This window comes from Cyprinus carpio, chromosome B8 (assembly GCF_018340385.1).
Source record: "Cyprinus carpio isolate SPL01 chromosome B8, ASM1834038v1, whole genome shotgun sequence".
Lineage (NCBI taxonomy): Eukaryota > Metazoa > Chordata > Actinopteri > Cypriniformes > Cyprinidae > Cyprinus > Cyprinus carpio.
In genome coordinates this window covers 15777661-15805260 of record NC_056604.1, presented here as the reverse complement: position 1 = coordinate 15805260, position 27600 = coordinate 15777661, and the positions used below count along the sequence as shown (strand labels likewise).

Below are 27600 nucleotides of genomic sequence, written 5' to 3'. Positions count from 1 at the left end.
CGAGGAATGAGGTGTCTGTGGACCCTCAGGCCTGGCCAGTACAACCCCTCTCGTCCCCTGAGGGGGGCTCAGCAGCGCCCGTGTTGTCATACAGCAATGGCTATGGTGGTGTAGGGAGGTCCTCTCAAATCCTTTAAGCCTTCAAACTTGGCAACAGACTCCTTCGTTATTGAGGTTTTAGCATGAAATAGGATTGCAAAGGAACGGAGAGCAATCCTAAGCGTATCAGCAGACTTTTTTTCCTTCAGTGATTTCTGCGGGAGTATCGACTTTGACTGCAGCGCTATAAGAATGTCTGTCACGTCCCATCCAGCCTCTCCTTATCTGTTTGTATTTGACCAACCTGCTCGTCACTCCGGTTTGTCACCCAAAGAAATCAGCCTGCTTTTGTATGGACTCGCATTTAGCATTATTTGTCCTACCCAAATGGTGGCTTTCGCTGACCTTGAGGTGAATTAGGCGGAGGCAGCGTGGTCGATTTTCTGGTCATGTTTACTTGTTCACTGTCTATTGATATGCTATTCACCTGTCACATGCCGGGTAATGCCCCTCTCTGCTCTTGTTTTTGCATGCGACGAAGATTTCTTTCTCTTCACGATTATCCTCGGTAATGTTATTACCTTCCTCATCGTCTTGTGTAGGAATGGGTCTCTGTAGTGGACTCTTATCTGGCAGTGGAATGAGCCCTGATCTCTGAGCAGCCGATGTGTGGGGGTTTGGGGGTTTGGTGGTCCTGCTTCAGAGCCTGGCGGAGATGCTCCCTCTTGAACACAGCTGCTACACCATATTTTATCAATGAGCATTAGTGCTTTCCTGGGCTCTGCTCCTCGCTTCCCCGTGCTCTTATTCTGGACATGGCTGCTGGATTATAACCTCGAACTCACTCCACTGTGGAATAGCCTTTAACTCTATTCAGGTTGTAGACTTAGCTTCACTAATCTACACTTGCCTCACCTCACCTCAGGGAAATATGTAAATACTCTTTTTTTTGCGATATTTTTAAAGGTGACGCCTGTAAATTCTGTTTGCCACTAGTGACATCAAAACTTGACAACAAAAAAAAAGACACTCCCACTCACATCTGCCAAAAGTTGAGAGGCCAGGTCAATGGTGAAACATGTATTAATATATTGAAAAAATAATAATAATTAAAAAAAAAAAGTACTAATACACTACTTTTCAAAAGTTTAGGGTCATTAAGTCTTTTTCGAACCCTCAGGGAGGTTTTTTAAGTTAAGGGTTTGCAGTTACAAAACTCTGGGGTTGCCAAAACTGATACAAATCTGTGGGTGCAAACTGAGAGTACAGATTAATAAATAGTGGGCATAGTTTTTCAGACTTAAAAAAAACAACAACTCCTTTTTTTTCAGTTTAGGGCAGCTCTGTGCTCTGTGTGACATCCCTGTTCAGAACAACAACAACAAAAAAAATCTTCAGGATTTGCAGAAATGCCAGTTTATGCTTTTGTGGTTGTGTATGACTAAATCTTCTCTTGCTCTTTCAGAGAATGAGGTGTCTGTGGACCCTCAGGCCTGGCCAGTACAACCCCTCTCGTCCCCTGAGGAGGGCTCAGCAGCGCCCGTGTTGTCATACAGCACTGGCTATGGTGGTGTAGATGTCCTCTCAAATCCTTTAAGCCTTCAAACTTGGCACAGACTCCTTCGTTATTGAGGTTTAGCATGAAATAGGATTGCAAAGGAACGGAGAGCAATCCTACGTATCAGCAGACTTTTTTCCTTCAGTGATTTCTGCGGGAGTCGACTTTGACTGCAGCGCTATAAGAATGTCTGTCACGTCCCATCAGCCTCTCTTATCTGTTTGTATTTGAGCCAACCTGCTGTCACTCGGTTTGTCACCCAAAGAAATCAGCCTGCTTTGTATGGACTCGCATTTAGCTTATTTGTCTACCCAAATGGTGCTTTCGCTGACCTTGAGGTGAATTAGGCGGAGGCAGCGTGTCGATTTTCTGAGTCATGTTTACTTGTCAGCTGTCTATTGATATGATATTCACCTGTCACATGCCGGGTAATGCACCCTCTCTGCTCTTGTTTTTGCATGCGACGAAGATTTCTTCTTCACGATTATCCTCGGTAATTTATTACCCTTTCCTCATCGTCTTGTGTAGGAAATGGGTCTCTGTATGGACTCTTATCTGGCAGTGGAATGAGCCCTGATCTCTGAGCAGCCGAGTGTGGGGGTTTGGGGGTTTGGTGGTCCTGCTTCAGAGCCTGGCGGAGATGCTCCCTCTTGAACACAGCTGCTACTACATATTTATCAATGAGCATTAGCTTTCCTTGGCCTGCTCCTCGCTCCCCGTGCTCTTATTCTGGACATGGCATGCTGGATTAAACCTCGAACTCACTCCACTGTGGAATAGCCTTTAATTATTCAGTGTTAGACTTTAGCTTCACTAATCTAACTTGCCTCACCTCACCTCAGGAAATATGTAAATACTCTTTTTTTTGCGTATTTTTAAAGGTGACGCCTGTAAATTCTGTGCCACTAGTGACATCAAAATTGACAACAAAAAAAAGACACTCCCACTCACATCTGCCAAAAGTTGAGAGGCCAGGTCAATGGTGAAACATGTATTAATATATTGAAAAAATAATAATAATTTAAAAAAAAGTACTAATACACTACTTTTCAAAAGTTTAGGGTCATTAAGTCTTTTTTTTTTTTTTTTTTTTTTTTGGAAATAGATTATTAATAAATCAGCAAGGGTGCATTAAGTTAATCAAAGGTCACAGTAAATACATTTATTTTGTTGCAGAATGTTTCTATTTTAAATAAATACTGTTTTTAAACTTTCTATTTAACAAAGAATTTTCTTTATTTCCACAAAAATACTTTTCTTGAGCACCAAATTAGCATATTAGAATGATTTCTGAAGGGTTATGTGATGCTGAAGACTGCATTAATGGCTGCTGTAAATTGCCGTCACAGAAATAAATTCTATTTTAAAGTATATTAAAATATAAGTTATTTTAAAATGTAAAAAAAATGTCACAATTATGCTGGTTTTTTTTTTGTTTAAAATATATTACCGACTCCAAACTTGTTGCAGTCCATATGGTGGATTATACCATGTATAGATTAAAGTATGACAATTCAACTTTACACTTCAGCCCAAAGTTTGATTGTTTTTGGGTTTATAGTTTCATTTCTCTCTCTTTTTCTTTGGTCTTGTTCAGTGCATTTTCAGTAATCACTTGTTGACGTCAATGTGAGATCTAGCTGTCCTTTATTTCAAGAATGGCATCAGTCGCTACTGGAGAAGAGTCTGATTCTTTATTTTCATTTCTAGACTTTCTATCATGGTTGTTTCTTTAACTGAGAGATGAACTTGATGTTCGTTTTAGAAATGTCTTCATCGCCCACATAGAACCATTATCACATTAATGTCAAAGCAGACCAGAAAAATCTCAGTCTAACAACTAATAACAGCCCATTAAGAAAATCATGCTCTAATGTAAAATTTCATTGTTTTTTTTTTTTTTTTACAGTGATTTCTGCATTATTGATGTAACTAAATTAGTGTCAGTTGGAACTGCAGTGATTTAAAGGTTCCATTCAAAATGTTTAATTTGATTATTTTGTATTTGGACACCCAGAAGTGACTAATCCTTCATAATAGTCATATTTATTTAGCTGAACAGCATTTTGTCTTTGTATCCTAATTGTAAATGCAAAACACTGCATAAATGCAGTGGGATTTATCATTTCTACCACTGTTGTTTGCTTTATTCAAACCTCTAATTGTTTCATAAATTTTAATTGACATTTAGTCAAGCTGGCATTTCACTGTTAAATATCAAACTAAAAACAAGTATTCATTTTAGTGAAATCCTCTAAATTACAAAGTATTTAAAGATGTTATAAGCATTTTTGTTTCACTCACAGCACCAGATGGAATTGCAAAAACAATGAATTTCCTCAAACGTTCCAAACTCTGAACAATCTCATAACTTAAGCTGTTGTCAGAGGACTGAATTCAAGTTTTATGACTGGCTAACATCTGTGGCCAGTGTGTGGTTTCTTATTTTGGTGTTAACAGAGCCTCAGGTAATGTGATGTCGAAAGTGTTGTTTCTTAGGACATCTTTTTCGTTGTTTCTGTCAGGTCGAATGTTATGTATGTTCTGGTTCTTCAAAAATAATGCTTACGCATGTAGAAAAAGTAATATTGTATGGTATTAATGTGTTATGTATGAAATAGAGCTCTGTATTGCCAACTATCTCACACATCACTATACAGTAATCTTTTTACGTGTACTATACACAAACACATAACGATTGATGCGTCACAAACATAATTAAATCACAACTGAAACATGTGAGATATTGAGATATCTCTCATGCCTTTAGCTCCATTAATTTAATCATTGGAAATTATATGCATTAGCACATAAAAAACATCAATACGTATTGTGAGAAATGGAATTACGATATAATATTGTAGGACAGTCTTGCTATCCCGCTTAAAAAACCTCTTTGACTGGTGGTTCTGTGGTTTTGTCCTCCAGCCCTCAGAGGTGACAGACCAGCCGGTTTAGAGAGACTCTTACTTTAGTGCTTCTGTCACCTGTGGCCTCCAGTGAACGTCCTGATTAATTTGATGCTGTTGCCCTACTGTGATTCACAGAAACTCTTCAGTCAAATTCTGGTTAGTCAGTGACCCTTAATTAGTTTTTGTTTTGCTGCTGTAATTGTGTTAGGTTCTTAATTGTGTTTTTGGTTAGTAGGTTGTGATTTTTCTCTCAGCCAGCTTAGAACAATCTGTACTCATGTTTTAATGCCATCGTTGCTGTACAGAATTATACATGAAAAAACATGGGAAATAGAAGGTCTGTTATGCTCTCAAAGGCTAGATTTTTTTTAAACCAAAAATACAGTAAACCTTAATGTGAAATATTATTACAATTTAAAATAACTTTTTCTGTTTTGAAATGTTTTATTTTAAAATGTAATTTAGAACAGTTTTTTTTAAAAATTGTATTATCAGTGTTGAAAACATTGTTGTGCTGCTTAATATTTTTGTAGAATTGATTTGAAATAGAAATCTTTAGTAAAATTATAAATGCATTTGTTGTCAATCTAATGCACCTTTGATAAAAAACAAACAAACAAAAACTAATCTTACTGGACTTTTACACAGTAGTGTGAATGAGCAGGATATCTGTGTGACAGTTTTTTTTTTTTTTGGTGAAACGTTTTGCTTGAAAAGTGTGCTTGGGCTATCTTTATTAAAAATAAATGTGTCTTGTATTGATTTTTTTTTTTTTTTTTTTTTACCTAATGCAATGACATTAATACATTTTTAAAAGTGGCCTGAGTGACCAAATACTTTTTAGAGTCACTGTTTTCCTTGTGATTCAGGGGCACTATTCAGTATTGACAACCTCCTTTCTATCTCTCACACTCTGTATTTCTCCTTTTTCTTCTCAAGTGCTCTCTCAGAAGAAAAGTCATCTCTCCGTGCTGGTCTCATCACTAATTTTAACGGGCCGGTTAACCAGGTTAGTGTGTAGTGTACATACAGTTATACACCCACACACTTGCCACATGAAGAGAAACCCATTTGCTCTACCTGTCCTGTTTATGATCAGTCATCCAATAAAATGAACGATCAGACATGATTGAGTGCCTTTAAACTCCTCTCTGTTTAGTGGGTAAGAGTCTGATCTGTGATTCTAGTGAAAGATCAATGGGCCTGTAGTCAAAAAGCACTTAAAGTCTGTGCTGTAATGTGTTGTTGAGCAATCCTGGAGACATTGATTTTTTGGGGCAGTTTTATACAGTGCATTAATTTGACCCTTGAGTTTGAAAAAAATCTGAATCATTATAAGAAAATCCATTATAATAAAGAGGTTTTGCATCCATGGATTTGAATCAACATCTGCTGCTCTTATTGTAAGAGTAGATGTTTCATTTTTAGATGCAATTTTAGTAACTCTAGTAGTAATCGATAAGCTTAAGTTAAGTGGAATGCAACATTTTGATTATTGCGAGATGTTGATTTTGAGGGAATGTGGACAATAACACAAACAATTAAACTGACAAGTTAAAAACAGACAAACATTTCGTTTGAACATCCATTTATCATAATATTTTTCTCATTTGTTACTGCGTTTTTTAATGCATTTGTTTCTGTGCTCTGCACAGTTTTTGGATGGGTTGGTATTACACACTATTGGTTTATTATTGGATAATGACTGTGATCAATTCTTGTTGTGGAGTACCGTCACAGGCACATGAAAATTAATTGTAGGCTTAAATGTGCATTCTTATTATAGACCATGGCACTGACACTGCACAAATAGCTAGAGACTTGCATACATTAGTGACTGAAGTAGATGTAGTGCACAAACACTGCCCTGTTATTTCCATATTGGATGCAAAAGTGACAATACAAAAGTAAATTAAAAATAAATTACAGAAATAAATAGTGAAGGGTTTTGCAAAAATTGCAATAATATTAACATATTATAAATATTTATTCATTTATTTAATTGGCAACTTAACTGGTAGAGTACACTGGTAGCAAAACCAAGGTCATGGCAAGTTCAGTTCTCAGGAAACGTACATAATAGTGAAATGCACACATTACATGCACTGGAAGTTGCTTTGAATCAAAGTGTATGTTAAATGCATAAATGTAAATGAGAAAATATTTTTGGAGATTTACAGAATGTAGCACTAATTATTCCTATTATTACCAAACAGATCACTTGAATGGAATATTTTGGAACTTTGGTCTAATTTGCAATTGTAATCTTGGAACATTGCTGTGTAATTTGCATTGAGTGTTAGATAATCAGAACAGATTACTGCTTTGCCAAAAAACTGAGCAAAACAAAACACGCACATGAAAAGAATTGTGCATCATATATACATGCACAGTCTTTATTACAGCCACAATGTCAAAGAGATTTAATTGCTGTAATTACTGCTTTAATGGTGGTAACCCTTCTGCACTTATGGATATTGGATTAATTAATTTAATTAAAATGGTTAATTAAAATCTCATAACCATTTAAGATGTGTTTAAAAGGGCTAAATGCCCACAGGAAGTGATGACTGTTACTTCAATAGTTATTAATTTCATATTTAAATGAATATTGATGTATTCACAGCCAGTGGTGAAATCTGCTGCTGGATGCATCCTTGAAATGTAGCATCTATTGCAGATCGCCACACAGATAGCAGTGCTGACCGCTAAAGTGTCACGTCTGGACTGTCCTCGGCAGTGTCCAGAGCTGATCCCTATTCTGCTGGAGTCTGTGAAAGTTCAAGACAGCCTTCAGCAGCACAGAGCCCTGCTCACCTTCTACCACATCACCAAGACTCTAGCCTCCAAACGCCTGGCCAATGATAGCAGACTCTTTCAGGATGTGAGCCCTCATGCTCCTTACCTTCAACTGTCTTATTTTAGTAACTGTATTACTTTTCCTTAGGATTTTTTTTCTAGTTGACTATCAAGTTTATGGACATTTGCTTTCTTGAGGTAAATGTAGTGTTACAAGGGAAGTTATTGGTTTGATGATAAATCATGATTAAATTCCCCATGGTTAGTATCACCATTTCACCATTGAAGTATCGTTAAAACCGTATTCGATTACCCCGATTTGAACAATTCAGGATAAATAAATACAATCCAGCCTTCGCTCCATCTAATAAAGTAGTGCTCTTAATCGCAATGCTGCTTTGTCCACGGAGGTTATGGGGAAACAGCTCTAATTCTTCTGTTCCATAAGTGCCACCCAGTGTCAGAGAGTGGATTTATAGAGAGTTACACTTACATTCAGCCTGTTTTTCAGTTTTTTGCATGCCCTGGTGTAAATTTTGACCAGTTGACAGATGTAGCGAATGAGGCCTGAACCAGACAAATTAAAGATTCGATCGTGAGCATGGTTGAAACAAGAGAAGCCGAATTCCTCGGAAAGGCAACAGGATGCTGTAAATCAACTCCTAGCACCACAGTCTGATAACCAACCTCTTTCACAGAACAGCTTTCAACATTAACACCATTAGAACAATTATTGACAATTTCAATTCGAAGAAGAGATTTTCTAATTTGGGGCAAGTAATCGAAGAGATGGACAGTCTGACCCTCAGATGTAAAGCCGTGAGAGTAAACAAGATCTTTGGATTGACTTCCCCCCACCTAGCAGAACCAGACTGAAATTCCTAAGGAGACCTGTTAACCCCTCTGGTCTTCACAGGACATATCCTTACTCCCCAGAATGGCACAGAGAATGCATTCCAATGCATATATGCACCAAAATGAACTTAAAAAAGACTTCTAAATGGATATCAGTCCATTGCTTAACTCCATATATATCTACATACACGGTACATGTACATACATGTAACCCACACATTTGATTATAATGTTTCTAATCACTTATTGTGTATGTCTTTTTAAATAACTCTTGAATAGGTTAAGGGATCATATTCATGTTTAGTACAGTATGTGTGTGTTCGAATCTTCTTGCTTGAAACGTTTCTGACCATCAGTTATTTGTCAAATGTATCATATTCTTGTTATAGGAATCATGTCCAAATTATACCCTGCAAGAGCGGGAAAATTCAGACCTCGTGCTTGATAAGATAACATATGATTTATAAAAGGGTGGGACAAACAATGCAACACCCCGAGATAAGACAATATCTAATTGGTCAAGACAACATTTGAGGTGTGGCCAAAATGCCAGTTTAAATACTCAGGACACCATCAAATTTTGCTTTTAGCTTTTGTTTAGCTTTTGCTATCAGTCATGTCAGCTTTTAGCTTTTAGCTTTCGTTTAGATTTTGCTATCAGTCATGGCAGCTTTTAGCCTGCTTTTTAGCTGCTGCTTTAAGTCATGCTTTGTCATCACTTTTAGTGTTCTTCGAGCGCCGTTCCAGCGTGCTTAGGCCTGCACGCCTGCTGCTACTTAGCCACGATGAGAAGAAACACCACCTAGTCTCGTCAAACTTTACTTCTATTCTTTTACTTTAGTTTCTTTTTTCTTTTCCGTTTGAGAGTTGTCTCCGAGTCCGACCTCGCATGCCCGTCTGAAACTTCAGCCAGCCCACAACTCCGCATCTTCAGCCAACGCCCAACCATGGGCTTCCCAAGACGTCACTTCAACGACTACTGAACTTCCAGCCAATCAGCAACCTCGGGAAAACCCCTTTTCAGCGACAACAAAGGGAACCCCGTTACAGAGGCATCACAAGTAACGTACCTCCAGACTCTGATCTGTACTGGTGTTATCTAATATAATTTTAACCTAATTGTGAACTCAATGCGAGGGTTAATTAAGTGATTGATGGTTGTTCATGTCTATGCAATTTCACGTATTGCTGTAAACTTGGGATTTCACATTTTCATTCTCTTAAACTCATTCTTCCCTAACTTTCTATCTTCCTGCAACTTGTGTGAATGTGTGAGTGCGTGTGCTTATGTGTTAGATTAGTTTATATGTCTTAGATTTATCTAATGAAGCCTTATTCATATTGAAAAGAGAAGTATCTTGTGTTTTGTGCTCACAAGTTAATGTCTTAAACTGCCGATCTTGTTACAGTGCTAATTAATAGTGTTTTCACTATACTTTGGATATTAATATCCAGCGCAGATTTGATGTTAAACGGCTCTTTCAGTGAATCGCTGGCTGTTTCATTGATCAGCCGTGAAACAGTGATTCTGTTCAAATTCCCTTTAAAATCTTAAATGATTCCCTTTGAGCTAAATTGACCTGTTTCCCTTACACAGAGGTGGGAGTAAGTCACACATGTGCAAGGCACAAGTAAGTCTCAAGTCTTAACCTTCAAGTCTCAAGCAAGTCCAAGTAATTTTTTGTGAGAATCAAGCAAGTCAAGTCATGTCAAGTCACTGCTTTTGTCAAGGAATTCAAGTCAAGTCATAGCTTGGGTCAAGCAAGTCACTGTCAAGTCATACAAGTGTTTGATGATTTAATTGAATTTATATATTAAAATAACTTAAAACTACAGTAGTTATGGACTATGGGAGTTTTTTTTTTTTTGAAGAAGAAGAAGAAAACAAAAATAACAACTTTATTCAACAAGTCGACTCCTCCGTGTCTCTCCACATCGGCGTAGTACAGTTTTGGCATTAAGAGCTGAGATCTAAACTCAAAGAGCTGAACTCAAACTGCGTATGCTTTTCTTTGTTGGGGTAAGTGATTAATGACAATTTTCATTTTGGGCTAGAGTATCCCTTTAAGTTAGATCCTTCCTTTTTTACAAAAAGAATAACAGCAAAAAGAAAAAAAAAATAATAATTGAATCACACAAACCTTGCACCTGTTTATAATGTACATTATTAATCTGTGTGAGTGTGCGTGTGTGTGTGTGTGTGTTTGTGAGAGAGAGAGGTGATTTGAGTGAGTGTGATTTATTAATATTTGCGAGTGAATGTGTGTGCACGTGTATGAGCGTGCATGGTTGTGCTTGCAAGTTTTTTTTTTTTTTTTTTTTTTGTGTGTGTATGTATGGTTGGGTTCACACCTGTATGATTTTTTCTTTTTTTCTTTTATGGATCCCCATAAATTATCCATAGGCTTTTCACTCAAAGAGTAACACTGAAGGCCAGTCATTAGACAATGTACTGTACACATGCTACTGCCAAAAAAAGCTGAAATTTCCTTATAAACAGTGAATAACCATTTACAATGCATTCTACTTGCAAAAAAAAAAAAAAAAAAAAAAAAAAAAAAAAAAAAAAATATATATAATATATATATATATATATTATATATATATATATATAATAAAATTATATATATATATATATATATATATATACATTTGATACTGCTCACAAACTGTATTTTGATGCAGCCAAATTCTCAATAAAAGTGTTTTCACTGGTATATTTTTCTGTTTCTGTTGTAAGACAACGGAATGAATATGAAATAGAGACTGAAAGCGGCACATTAAGACTACCAGCTCTCCGTTAGATGTTCATCTGCACAAAAATCCTGATTCATAATCATGACGTCTTCTAATGAAATCAAATACACATAAGATAAAGACAATGAATGTGCTGTGATTTCGGATATATTTGCATGTAAAATAGAGTTAGAAGTGACAGAATATCTTATTTAACCTAAAGCGCTACTCCTCTCGGCCGCTTGCTGAACAGATCAGACGCAGAGAGAGGTGCGCGCGCGCAGGGAAAGAGAGACCTCATTTAACTCAAGTCCGAGTCAAATCTCAAGTCATGAATATCAAGTCAAAGTCAAGTCTTTTATAAATATTTGTCAAGCAAGTCTAAAGTCCTCAAATTTGCGACTTAAGTCTGCCTCGAGTCAAGTCATCTGTCCCCCACCTCTGCCGGTTGATGAAGAGCAAGCTTAAGTGGATTCTACAAATTTAAACAATTTGATAAGGTTTCTAGAATTATCGTTGGAGCAGATAAAATACCTATAACCATTTATTAATCAATTAGCATTTTGACTTAACCATTTTCTTTATTTAAAGGTAAAAATGTGAGGTTTGCCATTTTATTTTATTTTTTCAAAGCTTTATTTGAACATTACGTACATTTTATTAGATAAACTGTTGCCACTGCTGTCACATTGTCATTTAAAATCCAGACATCACTGGTCATGTTATTGTTTTATTGTTTATGCAAACAAAAATTAATTTAATTTGTATTGTTGATTTAAAATATAAAACTTGGTGAAATGATTTATGTCAGTCCTTTTTGGACATTTCCAGCACATTTTAACAATACAATACCATGATTATACTGATAACCGTGATAATTTTGTTCACTGTAATTGTGATAAGAAATTTTCATACCGTTACATCTCTAAGTATTAGGTTTTATTAACATTTTTCTTGTGCTACAACTAGTAGTAAAGAGGAAGAGATTATCTGTTCATCTCTGCACTGCCACTTGAAATTTGACATTTAGTAATCTGTTATGCTTATCTGTTATGTTACGCTACATTAAAGAGCATCAAAACCACATTTATTGTTTATATTTTGTAATAAAATTGACAGAAATTGAAAGCTGAGACATTTTTTCCAATTAAAAGTAACAAAGCACAAAGCTTATTGTGAACCAGCATAAATTGAAAGATTGATTTGAGATTCAAGAATGCATGTCACTATCAATTAAAAACTAAATCAATATTGCAAATCCAGTACAAGGGTCCACATGTGTTGTGTTTACTTGTTGTTTATTTTTTTTGTTTGATTGATGTAGTAGTTGATGAAGTAGTAAAAAAATGCTAGAGAAATGCTTTTTCGTTCAATGAATTTGGCCCTCCAAAACTATTTCAGCCTGAAACTGAAAATGGCTGTTTCTGCCAAAAAAATGTTGGTTGCAGAAATGTTAGTGCATGGCTATAATTTTTTGTTTTCTGTCTAATATAATGCACGCATTACAAATATATGTGCTAATTTTAGAAAGAAATTGCTGTTATTATTGTTTTTTTAATACATGCATTCAAATAATTGCAAAATATCTATGTATTAAATACAATTATGTAGAATTGTGTGTGTGTGTGTGTGAGAATGCATACATACACGCATGTATTTATTAATATTTATAATTATTGTTATCATAATTATTTAGTTTTTTTATTTATTTGCTGGGCATGGGCCTTTTTTTCAACCTTCTTTGATTAGAGAGCATCTCAGAGAGCAGCTTTTATTGAGGCTCACATCAAATTTTTTCACCTTCACTAGCATATGCCTCTAGGAGGCACTGTTCAGCTGTGCTCATGCACACCCCCTGCCCCAGTACCGAGCATCCCAGGAGATGTATGAGCACTCCTGTGTAAAATATCAGCAGATGTTTTGACTCGGAGCTGCATCACATTTCCCCCTCCTCTACATTTCACTGATGTTCTGACTGGCCGCTAGAATTGCAGAGGTAAGACACCTGCACCTTCCCATGTTGTAGCGAGACTCATAAATTTGACAAGTGATTTATCAATGGCATTTGTTCATGTTAATGCAGGTCCTTTCTTCTCCACTAAGAAATGATTTTCATTTAACCTTTGAAAACTATTTTCTCAACTTCACAATGTGAAGAGCTTCCTTAGAACAGTGATTCCAAACCAGAAAATAATTTTACTTTTGCTATGTTAAAACTGTAAAACATACTTAGTGATATTATTTTTAAATGAGAGCCAATTAAATCTTGAGAATGTTTCTGCATGAGTTCCTCCTGAACTCTTAAAAGCTCATGCATCTCATTAAAGGAAAAAAAAATGCTTGGGAAGTCTGTTAAAGTCAATTATAGTAATATTAATCACTTCATTATAATAAATAATAATAATGAATAATATCTAAAATAATAAGAGTAAGTGATTCAGAGTTAATGAATAGGTGTTATTGATGTGGTTTATGTTTCTCAATTTACAAAGAATAAAATGAATGCAAAAATCTCTGCAGCAACATTAGATAATTATTTAACTGTACGCTTAGTTCACCCAAAAATTAAAATAAAAGGATATTTATGTCTCAAATGCGTTTTTGTTCATATAAATGAAAGTCAGCTGTATCCGTTTGGCTTGATTTCCAACATTCTTCAAAATATCTACTTTTATGTTCCACAAAAGAAATTAAGTTATACATGTTTGAAATAACATCGTTAACAGAACTTTTATTTTTGGTTGAACTGTCCCCCTTTCAAGGTGCTATTTGACATGCTGTTTGGACATAAAAGACCTCCAGAGGACAGGTTACTTTTCATATAGGCTCATAAAGCACTGTCCAGGCTCACTGTAATAAAACAAGATTAATGAGTAGTGGGTGTGGACAGGCTAACAAGACTGAATTGAGTGTCCATATGGGAACTATAGTCATCAGCCATAGTCATAAACAGATCTGATTTTATTGTGTTGGCATAAGGCTCACCGCCGGCATCACATTAGCCTTGAGGTTTTCAGAGAGGAAATCCGTGACTCACTAATTCAAAGCAGAAGTGCACTTGAACACATCAGTGGAGCTGCACAGTATGTGGCATTTATGAATGTTTATTTTGAATTCATGACATGATGCATCTAAAGGTGTGACAAACACACAAGCTCCTCTCATCCAGGTGCCTGTCACATGGGATCTTCTGCGATCAGTATGCATGTTACATGCGCCATTATATTATGCTCTCAAATAATTGAAAAATTCAGAGTTGATTTAAATATAAGTTACAGACTTACATTTATGCATTTAGCAGACACTTTTATCCAAAGCGACTTACAGTGCATTCAGTGCATTTTTTTTTTTATCAGTGTGTTTTGACTACACCATTGTTGTATAAACGTAGTCTGAAATATTATATTTTTCATTCATCTGCAATACACTGAACATCCACAACATTACAACTACTGACAGATGAAGTGAATAATTGATTATATCATTACAATGGCACCTGTCAAGTGGGTTAAATATGTTAGACAACAACTAAACAGTCAAGTATTGGATTTCATTTGTTGGAAGCAGGAAAAATGGGTCAAATAGTGATGGCTAGAATAGATGATTTGGGTCAGAGCAACTCCGAAACAGCAAGTCTTGTAGGGTGTTTCTGGTATGCAGTGGTTAGGACCTAAAAACGTGGTGCAAGGAAGGACAGCCGGTGAACCGGCATCAGGTGGCCTAAGGTTCACTGATGCACGTGGGGAGCAAAGGCTAGCCCATCTGATCGGATCAAACATAAGAGCTGTTGTAGCTCGAATTGCTGAAAAAAAACATAAAGCTGGCCAGGAAGACAGAAAGGTGTTAGAACACATAGTCCATCACAGTTTGCTGTGTATGGGGAAAAGGCAGGCTGGTGGATTGAAGCAGTGTTATGCTCTAGGCAGTATGCTGCTGGGAAACCGTAGGTCCTGGCTTTCATGTGCATGTACCACTTTCCTAGAAATTGTTGCACACCACATATACTCCTTCATGTCATTGGTATTCCTTGCTCTCTGTGGTCTTTTTCACTGCACACTGCCACACTGCAGAAATTGTTCAGGAATGGTTTGAGGGACATGGCAAAGAGATGCCAAATTTGGATCACGATCCGCTGGATGTGCTGGAACAAATCCAATCCATTGAGATCCCACCTCGCAACTTGCAGGTTTTTACTTAATGTCTTGTTGCCAGATACCACAGGACATGTTCAAATGTCTTATGTCTCGAAATATTAGAGCTGTTTTGGCAGAAACAGGTGGTTTTAATGTTGGGGCTGATCAGTTTATATTTCTGTAGTTATTGGTGATTTTGACTTTTGTCGATATTGAAAGATTATAGTATTCTGATTGATTTGAATTAGTTGCATAAATGCTATAAATATTGTAAAATTTAATTCTAAACAACAGACAACACATGCATTTATATGGTAATTCTAAAAATTGCCATAAAAAGGTAAAAAATGCCTCTGAAAATCAGTCCAGTGGGCAAATATGGGCCCTTTATGGAAAAGTACATTTCTGACACTGTTTTGAATTCGAGTGAGTAAAACTCTATTGTCTGGGGGGTTTTTGGTTTTGTACTTGATGTGAATAGGCTTTACAAGTGAGTCAGTGTTTTAAAGTAGTTCACAGGTACAGTTACATCATGTGGCATGTTTTCATTATGCTTCCCATCTGGTAAGAGATATGTCACAGTCAAGCCCAGAGCACTTATCCATACACGTTGTGGGTCCTGAACCCTTCAGCATCATATTCAGTATTCAACAAGCATTCACTTGCTTTGGAGGCTCCTGGAGCTCAGTAATATTCTCCAGTGGTTGTATTGTAATGAGACATGCCAGGTGCTTTGCTGTTGATAACTCTCAAGTCTAGAGGCCCAATACACCTCAAAGCTTCAGAACTGATTCTGTTCTTATTTAGGCGAGGCAGTGAAAACCTGCCATAGGCATATTTAATTGTGTGCACATGTGACAATCTTCATCTGGAGGTGGGGAGTGTATGTAAACTGCAGCTGCACACTGTATTCCTCAATATTTAGCAACTTGGGAGCAAAGTTGCTTGTAATCTTTCTTCTAGCTAATGAAACTGCACAGAACAAGCGTCTTCTGTTAAACAGTGATATGAGGCGCTTTGTGTATTGAGAGGAATTAGCACAAATTTCCCCACCTGTCTTTGTAGGAAAGTTTTTTCAAATTGACTGTGTTCCAAAAAAAATTAAGTCTACTTGGATATAAAGATGATGGATTGGCTTTGCTCACCGCACCAATGGCAGCAATTTGTTTCAGGTAGTTTTGAGTCACTTCAAGGATTTATTTGCTAATAAACTTTAAGAAGTGAACTCTGCCTCTTTGCTGTAAAGATAAACGTAGCGCAAAGATGATTTTGAAAAATGGCGTGTGCACTTTTTTTCCCTTCAACTTCTTTTCGGGACATTTTGTGTCTTGTGTTGTAAATTAGTCTGCGTTTATTGAGTGCTAGAGTGAATTCACAACCTAGGTGAAGAATAGATGAAATAAATTGTCATTATTGGGAGAAATCGGAGTAACCTTGAGCACTGTGAAGCTGGGTGAGTTCTGTAATGACAGTGCTATAACAGCCACGCTTTCAGTATTTCATGTCAAACAAAGCATTTAGGTGCAGAGGCCAAAAGTGTTGTTCGGCTTTATCAGGCAAATCATATAACTTGGGTCCTGTTTACAACTGGTGTTAAAGAGCCATCTTGGCCACGGAGGTCTAAAATACCTTCAGAAAAACATCCGTTGGCATTCTAATTCACCCTGATTCTAATTCGTCAAGTACCAGCACATATTATCTTGACTTGACAAGACTGTTTGGTTTGGTTTGTTTTATCTTGACTTGACTCGACTGTTGTTTTGTTTTTACTTGACTAGGCTGTTGTTGTTGTTGTTGTTGTTTTGTTCTGTTTTATCTTAATTTGTTTTATTATGTTTTGTTTGGTTTTGTCTTGACAAGCCTGTCAGTTTTTTTTATTTCTTTTATTTTTTTGGTTTGGTTTAGTCTTGACTTGACAGCACTGTCGGTTTGATTTTTTGCTTTTTTTTTTTTTTTTTTTTTTTTTTTGTCTTGACGACTTTTTTTGTTTTGTTTTGTTTTTTAAGACCATCATTTTGTTTTGTTTTGTTTTGGTTTGGTTTGCTTTTTTTGTTTTAAAGGTGCTGTATGTAGGATTGACACCGAGTGGTTGAACAAGGTATTGCAGTCCAAATACAAAATATTGGAGAGGGTTTTTTCACCTGGAATCTCCTCCTCAGACTTGACGCACACATAGGATGCCAGACTGACGACACAAACAGGAATGAGAGCACTTGACGATGAACGAAATGAAATATGCTGTGTTTTCCGCCAACTGGCAACCTGTGGTGCCAAAATACAATTGGGTAAACTGGCAGTGGGCGGGTTTCACAAACCAAAACAAATACAGACATTCCGGCCCGGAACACACATTTTCAAAGGAGAATAACTGACTCTAGCAGTGTTTATCAGATAAACAAGTATGGTAACTTAGTATGTTTTTTAAATATCTGCAAACATATTATGGTATTTTTATGCTTTAGTAGAGTCAAAATCTTACATACAGCACCTTTAACTTTTGTATTTGTTTTACTGTTTTGTTTTCAATTTTGATCATAAAGGTAAATCTTGAGAATTTGGTCTTGTAGGAGGCTAACTGTACATTATCCCTGGCATATTATATTTTTAATTAATTCACAATATATATATTTTATATCAATCAGTGATATTGGTATTTTTGCCGAATTTTGTTTTTTAAAAAAAGGAGCCAAATTTTTGGTAGGTGAGATAGAATTCTCACCTGTATTTGTACCTGTTTTTAGCACTGCCCACTTTGGATCACCCAAAACAGATGATAATATCAAATGCATATTCAGTCTAATCATTTAATGGCTAATCATCATGGCAGCAGGAGCAGGACACTGTCAAGTGTGATCATTTACACTGGAGTATATCCATTCAAGTTAGACCAACAATTTAAAAAACTTTCCCTGACCTCAATTTTGGGCGAGGGCAACTGGCACTGAAACAGCTCCTCATCCTAAATGCTTATCTTCAATTCTGATTATTTTCTCTGTCAGTTTTCGAAAGTTGATGCAGAAGTTGATGTCAGCCACACACATTTGTTGGGAAAAATGCTATGAGTTCATTGCTTGACTATAAATTCAGAGTGTAGGTGAAATATTCACATTTCTATCGAGAGATTATGCTTAGTTTTAAAGTTAACTTATTTTACTGTGCCAAATTACTTTGGAGCGGAAGGAAATAATTAGTTTGTGCTGACCCCTCCATCTGACCTGTAGCATGACATAAGCTGCTGATTCTGTTAATGGTCATGTTTTGTGCAGTGTTCTCAATGTGGTCAGTAATGATTGGATTATACAGAATTCATTATGACATTAGGTTATATCTTATAGATATAAGAGTAAGAACTTCAGTTGCCATGGTAATTTAGCAATTACTATACATTCTTAAGTGCATGATATGCTTCTGTTAATGAACATAATTTAAAGATGTGCACTTTTGGATGATTATCGCAGCTATTCCTTCATTCTGGCTTTTGGTAATTGCTGATCATTTCACCTGTTGCTAGGCTGTGTTAGCAAGTCCATGTCATACCATATAAATGCACAAATAACAACAAAAAACCCTCATGCTGTTGGAGAGGTTATTTTAAAATGTACTTCACGGTCTACACAATTTGCTCTCATGATAACTATCATTTGCCACCTGGTCTTTCCAACAGTTGCTACATTTGCACTACAAATGGCAAATAACTATTTTCAGCCTTTTGGCAAATGTAAACAGCATTTGCAGTGTAGATCAAAATTTCAATACTAATTGTGCTGGAAAAAAAAATGTCTTTGCAGATGCACAAATTGGATACCTTTTGCATATTCTACAGATGGTCTTTCATCTGTAAAATGAAGATGTTGACATCTTTCAGAACAAGAACATTTGCAGTATATCAAATGGCAGTCTGCTGATTGAGGTAGAAGAACTCTATGCTTTTGTTGCTTCTAAAAATGCTTTTTTAAAAGCAAGGATAATAAATCAGTGGCGTGTGATAGTGTCCTAAATGAGGAGGCAAAAGCATCTCTCTTAGAGATATTTTTTTCCAAGTGTTCCAGTTCCATGTGAGGTTTGAATTAAATAAATTTAAATTTAGATTTAGGAAACCTAAATGCTGTAGCCTCAGAAGTTTATTAAGGCTGCATTTATTTATCAAAAATACAGTAAAAACAGTACTATTGTCAAATATTATTTCAATTTAAAATAACTGTTTTCTATTTAAATATATTTAAAATGTAATTTATTCCTGCATTGGCAAAACTGAATTTTCAGCAGCCATTGCTTTAGTGTCACATGGTCCTTCAGAAATCATTCTAATATGCTGATTTCGATTAATTGTTTTAATTAATTAATACTTTTTAAATCTATTTTTACTCTCAGTTATCTTTTAGTATTATTCTATTTTTATTATTTCTTTCTTTTTTCTTTTTTTCTTTTTTTTGAGGAGATTCTGACTTGTTTAGGCAGTGCCCCTGGAATAAATGCAGTTGTCTGCAATGCAGTGTGCAAAAACAAATGGGAATTTGTGATGTATGGAATTCCCAAGGTCAGTTTTCAATATATAGAAATGCTTTGTGTTATTGTCCTGTCCATTGTGGACAAATTCTTATACCTGCATTCCCTAACCATCAGCTCACTAGATGCTTGGCCTGTAGCGACAGGTCAGGTGTGTGTTTGTGCCTTCTGCAACCCTAGGGCTATTGCAGTGGTGTAAATGATGTGCCACATGTGCAAGACTTAAGAATGTCCAGGGAAATACAGTATTCTGTGATCACAATCTCATGTGTTACAGCATCACTGACAGCAGATTAATAAGATCCTGTTGAATTAGATTTGACAGAAGAAACCGTTCTGTGACTTCAATCGGGAGTCATTATTGATTGCTTGTAAGAAGGTGTGTGATACGAATATAGATGTTGTTTTATGTGAAATATAATTAAATAAATATGGATATTGCTGCCCTTTGGTGATCTTGCTTATGGAAACCTACAGAACAGGCAGTATAAACAGTAATGCAACACCTTTGAGTTCTGATGTAATGTGTAGAAATGCACTTTCCATGTGCAGGCTCAAGTTAACTATCACTTAATTACTCTATTTTTGTACACTAAAACTATCTTTAAAACACTGTAGACATCAGATTTATTTTACATTTTTTAATTAAAGAAGTCTCATATGCTCACCAAGGCTGCATTTATTTGATCAAAAATACAGTAAAACCTTAATATTGTGAAATATTATTACAATTTATATTAACAGTTTTCTAATACAATATATTTAAAAATGTAATTTATTCCTGTGATGTCAAAGCAGAATTTTCGGCATCATTACTCCAGTCTTCAGTGTCACATGATCCTTCAGAAATCATTCTAATATACTGATTTGCTTATGAAACATTTATTATTATTATCAATGTTGAAAACCGTTGCTTCTTAATAGTTTTGTAGAAACTGTAATAAATTTTTTAAGAATTAAAAAGTTTGATAGAATTTCAGCAACATTATAAATTCCTTTACTGCCATTTTAATGCTTTGATCAGGTTAATGCTTTGTTGATGAATAAAAGTGTTAATTATACAAAAAAAAAAAAATTCTTACTTACCCTATGTCACACTACACAAGGAGTCAAGGAAACCAAGAATCGAGGAGGCAAGGAATTCACAAAATGAGAGTCTTTAATAATCCCAATGGATAACATAGAGCACATGGAAGACATTCAAGGACCGACAAACACTAACTGAATGGACTGGCTTTTAAACAGGATAATCAAGGGAAACGAGACACACCTGGAGTCAAATTAACACAATCAACATGAGGGAGAAAACTGAGTCAATGGGAGCAAAACACACAGACAGGTCCATTATCCTGACATTATTTCCCCTCCCAGATGGTGCGTCCTCGCCCTGTAGCAACAACAGAGGCGTGGGTGGAAACTTGGGAGGAGGCTCCGAAATAGGACAGATATCTGGGAGGAGGCCAGCAGACAGAGACCGGGGGGGTGACGATGGAGGGAGGAGAGAGGAGGGGCTTGAAGCAGTAGGAGCCCAGCAGGACCCAGGCCACAGCCATAATGACGGCCCACGGTGGAGCCGACGGAGGGAGGAGCCATGGAGGAGGAATGGCCGCCGACTCCAAGGGGCCCACCAACGGCGGCAGAGCAGGTGGTGGAGGAGCCCGAGGCAGAGAGCCGATGAGCCAGGACGACGGGGAGGATCTGGAGGTCCTAGGTCGGAGCAGATGGCACCGGCGACCAACTCGAAGATGTGGATCCGGGTGGCCGCGTCGAGCCGGAGTGACAGAGGACTGAGGTGGAGTCGAGGGGAGAAGGCACTGGAGGGCACTGGAGGGTGCTTTCTAGGAGTGGGCACTGGAGGGCGCTCTGAACTGGATTCAGGGGCTGGAAACCTCTCCTCATCCTTTTGGCACTTTCGCCTGCCATACTCAGCTCACCCTCAGCCGAGGTGCAGGGGGCATAGCTCCTCTCCATGCTCACACGGTCCATGGCTTTCTCCCTCGTGGCAGGCGTTGTTGCCGGCTCACACACCTTGACTGACGTCACGGCCTCCGGCTCTGCGGCGATCCTCAGCTCTCTATTAGGTCCAGGATTCAAATGAACATCGTCAGCCAACAGCAGCAAGGTAATCAAAATGTGCAACTTAGAGCTTTTGTACTTGACCATATTTTGTTTAGTGAATTTAATTTTGTAGTAATGTCCCAATGATTTCTGTCCAAAATGTAATGGCTGTATCCATAACAATACAACTTGATTTGTTCCGTTGTTGACCGTAATCGCATATTGGGTGATAAAGTTTTCTTTGTTTCCAACCTTGAGCAATCTGGGACAGGAGTGGCACTGGCGATTAACTCCTGGGAAACCGTGTCCACTCCACAAAGGCGGTGAATTCCCTTTGAGGGCCACCTTCAGACGACGGTGCTCTCCATGCAGTGTTGAGGCTGGTGTCATAGAACGTGCAGAGCGCGTCGTCCCGATAGTTGGTGAGATGGGCCACAGCCAGAAACAGTCTGGCTCAAGTATGACCCTCAAGTGATTTTTTCCCCCTGCTCCAGCAGGAGGAGGATGAATTCGGGACAAAGGAGGGGGTCCATAGGGCACAACGGAAAGAAAAACACTGGGAGAAAAATGGAAACAAAATGGAGGGGAAACACGCAATAAACTGTTTCGGTCGGTTCTTGGAGGATGAATTTGGGGGGGTGGAGTGGATCAGTAAGTGGGAGACGGGGAGTTATATAATCTAGAGTATTTGGTGGTTGAATTGGGGAACATAGAGCACATGGAAGACATTCAAGGACCGACAAACACTAACTGAATGGACTTGCTTTTAAACACAGGAATAGCAGGGGGAAACGACACACACCTGGAATCAAATAAACACAATCAACATGAGGGAGAAAACTGGGTCACTGGGAGGAAAACACACACAGACAGGTCCATAATCCACCCTAGACACCCTAGACATTAGAAATGTGTGTTAAAGTTTCAGTTAATGAATTCTTTTTTTCAATATTCAGTCACACAAGGGAAAATGTCATATATTTTGAAAGAGAGTGAGTAAATGATGACAGAATGTTTTCATATTTTATCCTGTATATTTAGATATAGAAATTTTTTTTAACCTTACAGTGTATTTTTTCGTTTTCTTGCATTTTTGACTAGTAAAAATATAATCCAACATTTGTTCCCAAACAAGCCAGTCCTAATTAACTATTTAGAGGCAGCTTAATATTGGATACATTTGCAGCCATGTTACTTTTGGCACCTTTTTTTAATATATATAAAAAAAAAATAATAATAATATTTAAAGTTTTGACTCATAATTAAATTTTGACATTCATTGAATTTTTAACAATAGACAATGTTACACAAATCAGGGTTTCAGACATTTGGTAAGAGGTTTTCATCCCTCCAATTTTCCCCTCCTGAGGTTTAAGCACCTCTTTTCACTGACCATTTGTTGAAAGGGGAAAAAATATTTTCACACCCATTTTTGCGCCCTCTTTGTGTAAAGTGCAATATCCTTTAGTCACACCCTTTAATGCATATAACACTTTACAATTTTCTCACTCTTTTTTTAAATTCTGACTTTCTGTAAGATGTACAGAAACGGGTCATAAATTTTCACTTTTTGTGCATCTCATGGGCATTCAGCCAGGCACGTTGCCATAGTGACAAGAAGGCCAAGCCCCAGTCTGCAAATTGCTTTCTTTACAACCTCAGTGTGACACACACCTTCTGTAATATGAGGGTAGAATATGATGCTTTTCTCCATGCAGTGCATTTTAAGTTAATTTCTCAATAACAGCTGCCTTAGTGAATTGTACTCTTGATTGTAATATAATTGTAGTTTCTTTCAAGTAGTCATTATTATGTTCTTTCCCCCCTGAAAATGCCATTTATCATTATAAAAAGTCATTTATTATGCAGCTCATATATGTAATTAACGCTAATCTATCATCATCTGCTATGCAAAACAGAAAACAGAATGAGTTTTTGTTCTTGTCAGGCAGTTCCTCTGAAGTGCTCTTCAAGGAAAGCGTTACGTGCTGCAGTTTTTGATGACGTGGCTTCTTTTTTGATGTCTTGTGTTTTGTGATTTTTGTTTATTTGAGAATTTGAATTTATATGTGCTATGGAGTATCACTGTCCTCAAGCTATGACGAAAAGGTTTTTTCTCTGTGTGCTGGATGATTTTGTAATGTGAACTGAATCACAGTTTTCTTCATACTGCAGGTTGTTTGGTTCGCCAGTTTGCCATTTGGCCATTTTTTTTAGTTCTGAAACGTTTCTAGTTTTGCTGTCCCCGTTATGAAGATTTATGTTGATGGTGTAATGCCTTAAATAAATTAAGCTGTTAAAGAATCACAGCCCTTTAGAAATATCTGGCTGCTGTTGTGTGAATATTGACGTCATACGTTTATTATCACAAAATAAACCCCTTCAGGTTTATAGATGATTATGGCTTTTTACCAAATAAATAAATAAATACAAGCAAATGGAATAATGATACTTATGAGATTATATGTATATATGGTTACACTTTAGTTTAGAGACCAATTCTCACCATTATGTATTAACTTAATAACTAACTAATCAATAGTAGTTGTTAAGATTGAACTCATAAATCTTAATTACTATTGATTTTGTCTTTAATCATTTATAAGTGATATGCAGTATAATTGCTCCTAAAAAATACAGTATAATAGCTCCTAAAACTTACTGCCAGATTCTGGAAGACATTCTTCAAACAATGTTAATTCTTCAAGTGTCACTCAACTTATCAATCTTAATGTATTTCACAATACTTCAGCATGTTATTCTTATTAAGTGAGGGTAATTTTTTAGGATTTTTTACCCAAGCAAAGTCTTTGAGAACCTGACACCTTGTAATTCTGGAGACTCCAGGTAGATTGCAGTTCTGGACAAATGGTGCACTGGAGACTAAATGTTTCCTGATGGTTTTACATCTAATTCTTCACATTAATTCTTAAATCTTTTGCAGTTAATGTGTTTTTTCTTCTCCACCTGTTTTTTTCTAACCTAGCTGACCCAGTGAGCATTTTACTGTCCAGTGGTCATGTCTTAACTTTGCAATTTCTGTATTGCATTAGTTTGAAATATTTTTTGTGGGGATCTGATAATTTTTGACTTTTCAGTCTGAGTTAAACCTCTTTTTTGGCTCATTTTGTCTATAAAAGAAAACCTCCCTAATAATTCTGCACACCTGAAAATAAAATCCCCATCGAGGGAGCTGGCGAGGGTGAGCGGCACAAATGCCCTCACGTAGGTGAGCGGGTCGTGGCATCACTCGTTCCTCCATGTTGGGTGCCGCTTACTGACTGTTTTGATCTGGAATTATGTCACACGTGCCTACTGTGCTGGAGCGAGGAGACATAGGAGATTCCAAGAATAATAGAACTTTAATGACCAGACCATCAGGCAAGCACCGGGCTGAGACAAACAATTCTGGACGAGCGAGGAGACATAGGAGATTCCAAGAATAATAGAACTTTAATGACCAGACCATCAGGGGCTCGAGATAATGGGGACACAGCTAAACAATGGATCTTCAAAGGGGAAACAGGAAAGGGGGAAAACCAAATAAGGACAAAAGAGGGAGAAAATATGGGGTAGGCAAGGCACAGGGAAAAACCCCAAAGACACAGCGGACACAGGACTGACGATTACAAATTTCAAACTATAAAACGATGCCGGGCTGCAGCGTGAAGTGCATGAAGGAAAGTGATATGTTGTAATCGGCTTTATCAAACCATTTACAGCATAAACAGAAACATGGAATAAAAATTCAAAGGTAAGATAGAGTAAAACTACTTACGAATTCTGGAGCCTGTCATCATGTTAATCTGCTCAACATCGAGTGATTTTCAAAAACATGCTGAACAGAGCAGTACAGTCTATCAGCAGCTTGTACAGAGTCAAGTTCATGTAAAAAAACACTAAGTACTCCAGAAAAGAACACGACTCATGCGTGACCATAAACTCGGTTAGTCAAATGGAAAGGCTTAGATTTATGTCTTGAAATATATCTGTCAAAATTTTATTACAGCCAACATTTAAATGTTTATATTCAAAAACAGGATTGAAGTCGAACGATGACTCATTAGGTAATTTGGACTAGTTTTATAAAAACTCCCTGGTGTAATTTAAGTGTTTGTATCTAAATGCAGTGCATTTAACAGTCGATATCTATAGTAATGTTCGTACCAAGGACTTAGGTCTATTTTCACAGCATTTGTTGAGAGATTTGTTTTCCTTGCGAAAAGTTGGTTCAAAAAATTATTTTGGTCTTTATAGCTCTTGTGGCTTCATGACAACACTGTGAGAGGGTTTCGCGGCAGTCCAGCTGTCGTCGGAGCGTGCGGGGCGGCCGGGGTGGGAACGCTTGTCTTTTTATAGACCGCAGTGGGGCCCCCGCTTAGAAATTTCATTAATCCTTAACACGAGAGTCAGAAGTGCACTGATTAAGACTTGCAGAAACTGAGGCGTGCGGCCCCTTAGTAGGGACAGGTGGATTGACGCACGACGCGGGGGCCAGCGAGTGGGCCCGCACTGGCAACTGCATTCAGGAAATGACCGTGACTATCACGGGAGGCACTAACAGTTCACCAGCATCTGACGCTATGAGTATAGAGGCGCTAAGAGAGAGGGCCGGTCAAAAACCCAGCCCTAAAGAGAATAGGTGAAACGTCCTGAATAGCTATATCTTATGTCTTAGGAGTGTTAGTGAGCTGAGAGATTACCAACGAGTAAAAAATTAGGTTATTTAACTAATAATTTTTATTATTGTCTCTGCAAGTTTCTATTTAGTTAATTAGCAAGTCCAGTTCTAGCGCGTTCTCAAGAAGCAGGCGACAGGTCATGGAGTTCTTGACTTTAGATGTCAAAAAAATACATCATGGAATCATAAAAGAGCTGATGCAGCTTCGTCTAGAATCTGCAGTAGGCCCAGGGGTGCAACGCAGAATGTAAGAAAATGTGAATTTCTCCTTACCCTAAGAAAATCAGTTTTGGTAATCCTCGCATCTGTCTTCATGGCACAGTCCGTTGCGGTGCTGTGGTGATGGCTTTATCTGTCTGGTGGTGAGTCCAAAGTAAAGCTTAGGCATAGGGGGTGCCACCAAATGATGCCAACATGCACTGAAAGAGAGAGCGAAGACTTAACGAAACTGCCAAATAGTTCATCACATTCCGTACCTCTGAACGCCCCCAAACACTGTCTCCAAAGCTAATTTAGCCCCTGTTGTACTTGCTGTTTTTTTTTTTTTTTTTTTAAAGCTGGCGTCGAGCTTCATAGTTTCGTTGCTCTCTGTGAATATCACACGGGGAACATTATACAGCCAGATCTACGCGGAGACCACATGCTGGGCTATGCCATGTTCAGAAAGACCTGGATTTCCTCAAACATATTTAAATTTTGTCTGAGATAAACTAATGTCTACAGGTTTGGAAACAATAGAGGGTGAGTAATTAATTTTTGGGTGAATTAACCGTTAATGCTGTTTCTCAGCCTCAAATACTTTTATATATAACGTACACACACTTTCTTTCTTTTCTTACTCCTTATTAGCAATAACATTTGTTTTGGGAGACAAATATAAGCGTATAGAACAGTTGTTGTTATTTATTTGTTCCAATTGCAGTTCTTCGGAAGCTGTATGTGCCAATGGATCATTGAGACCCCACAACAACATGGAAGTCTGGTAAAGTTAGGAATATTTCAAACAATAAAATGTTATCCTCAATTCTTAATGCAAAAAACAGTTTGGTTCTAATTTTACTTACTGCTTGTTAGAATGTGTCTCAAAGCCAAGGCTGATGTGTTCTTGTGTCACTTTTTAAACAGCTACATCATCACGTTTTAAATCACACTTCTGCACCCATACAAACTCATTTTAGGAAAGCAGGTTAAAGTGTGAAAATGAGTAGTCAGTTTGCAAGGAAAAATCCAACCTGACGTTATGATGTTGGAGTTCTACATTTAAACATAAATCATTGACATTATGAGATGCCTTGTTCTCAACTGGAAATGGGGTTGGGGAAA

At 37.2% G+C, this 27600-nt stretch overlaps 1 pseudogene; it reads left to right on the top strand.

Moving 5' to 3' along the window:
* Positions 1-27600, top strand: part of LOC109086636 — a 140184-nt pseudogene that overhangs the window by 6924 nt on the left and 105660 nt on the right.